Source organism: Sinocyclocheilus anshuiensis, unplaced genomic scaffold (genome assembly GCF_001515605.1).
Source record: "Sinocyclocheilus anshuiensis isolate Anshui unplaced genomic scaffold, SAMN03320099.WGS_v1.1 scaffold850, whole genome shotgun sequence".
Classification (NCBI taxonomy): Eukaryota; Metazoa; Chordata; class Actinopteri; order Cypriniformes; family Cyprinidae; genus Sinocyclocheilus; species Sinocyclocheilus anshuiensis.
Window position 1 is genome coordinate 798,735 of NW_015537937.1, and position 1,835 is coordinate 800,569.

A 1,835-nucleotide genomic window follows, 5' to 3' on the forward strand; every position below is an offset into this window, starting at 1 on the left:
TGTCTGTCACGCGACTGTTCCCCTTTCGGGCTCTGTCTTTAAATTTATTTTGAAAGATGAAGCTTGCGATTATGGTAAGGGGCGTTACATTTCCGAGTGCTTGCGGTGTTCGGCCAATCACAATGCACTGGGTCAGCTGGCCAATCAGAGCAGACTGCACTTGTCGGAAGGAGGGACTTTGTAGAAAACAAAGCGTTTCAGAAAGGCGGGGCATAGAGGACCTACAATAACGTACAGTATTTGAAAAATAATGTGTTTTTTGAACATTAAAGCATGTCAACATATTCTGTTACACCAAATACACAAAATAATGATCTTTAAAAAAGCATCATATGACCCCTTTAATGCACTTTAATTGTGCGGAAGCAGTGCTGAAGTCCAGCTAAGGATATACTGAACTATATCTGATCGTGTTAAAAGTGGAACTATTGCAAGTACTATACTTTAGGTACACTTTAAATATCTTGCATTTAAATATTATTCAAAGATCATACAATCCTCATCAATAGTGACATTAAAACGCATTTTTAGGCTTAATATTGAGAAATGTGCATTGTGCACAAGTTGTACTCCAAATACATTTTAATTGTAATTTTTAGATTTACAGTATATAAGGGTCAGAGCAGTATACTTTAAGTTCTGGAGGACATACTAAGTACTAGAATATTATACATTTTCAGAATTAAATCTAGGGTGTACTCATTTCTGCAATCCTTCATTTAAACAAAATTTACTTATCTTACAGAAAATATTGGCATATATGTTGTTGTTTTTATTAAGTATATGTTTAATGTTTACATTTTGCCATCTTTCCATGAATTATATTAGTGATCATTAAGAAAATACATCTTTTATACTTATTCAGAGGGGGTGTGCTCATTTATGCTGTGCACTGTATATATATAAAAATACACCTTGCTACGTGTACTGCGTTAGGCTAACCGAGACTTGTCATTTGCACTTATATATTGTTGCTCTTGTGGCTAAACAGTAACTGAGTGCCTATATGCAAGTTATTGGTTACTACCTGCTTGCTAGCTACACCTCACTGACATTGAATGCTGGATATTTAAATTTTCTCCATCATCATCCAGCTCTTTGTCACAAAATAAGCTTAATAATACATCTTCAGTAGTTAAAAACTGCTGTCTTCTCATGGTTGACCTACTGTGTCAGTCATTTTGACTCATGTGCTATCCACAGGCTTTACCCTCAATACATTTCTCAATGCCAAAGTGGCGTAAGTGCAGTTACGCTCTTTTGGCACCAACTGGCTTAGTATTTTCTTTGTTAAGTCTTTTGGTTTCTAATGAATAACTCCAAAATTATTATGAATTCACTTGTGTCCTTTTGGCAGTAGAAAGAGCTCATCAAGAGCTTTCGTATATCTCCATTTCACCCAAAATGTCACTTACGCCCTTCTGGTTCTCACCCCTCGATAAACTCTTTCTGAATGTATATGTGCTTAAAGAGTTAGTCAGCTATGATCAACTGAGCACTGGGATACAGGCACGGGCACACATAGACATCAGACAGTTTGTGCTTTCATGTGTTACCATAAAGCCATTCTATGTTATAATTATTAAAGGGGTCATATGATGCGATTTCAATTTTTCCTTTCTCTTTGGAATGTTACAAGCTCTTGGTGCATAAAGAACATCTGTAAATTATTCATTTGCTTGGTAACAGCCCAAATGACTTATAATTTTAATTGGCTGATTCAAGTTAAGAATTTGACTGAAAAGATGATGCACACTTTTAGAAAAAATGGCTTTATAAAGGTAAAAATGCCCATAAAATGCAAAAATCAGTTTAAACTTATTGGAAAAGATTAA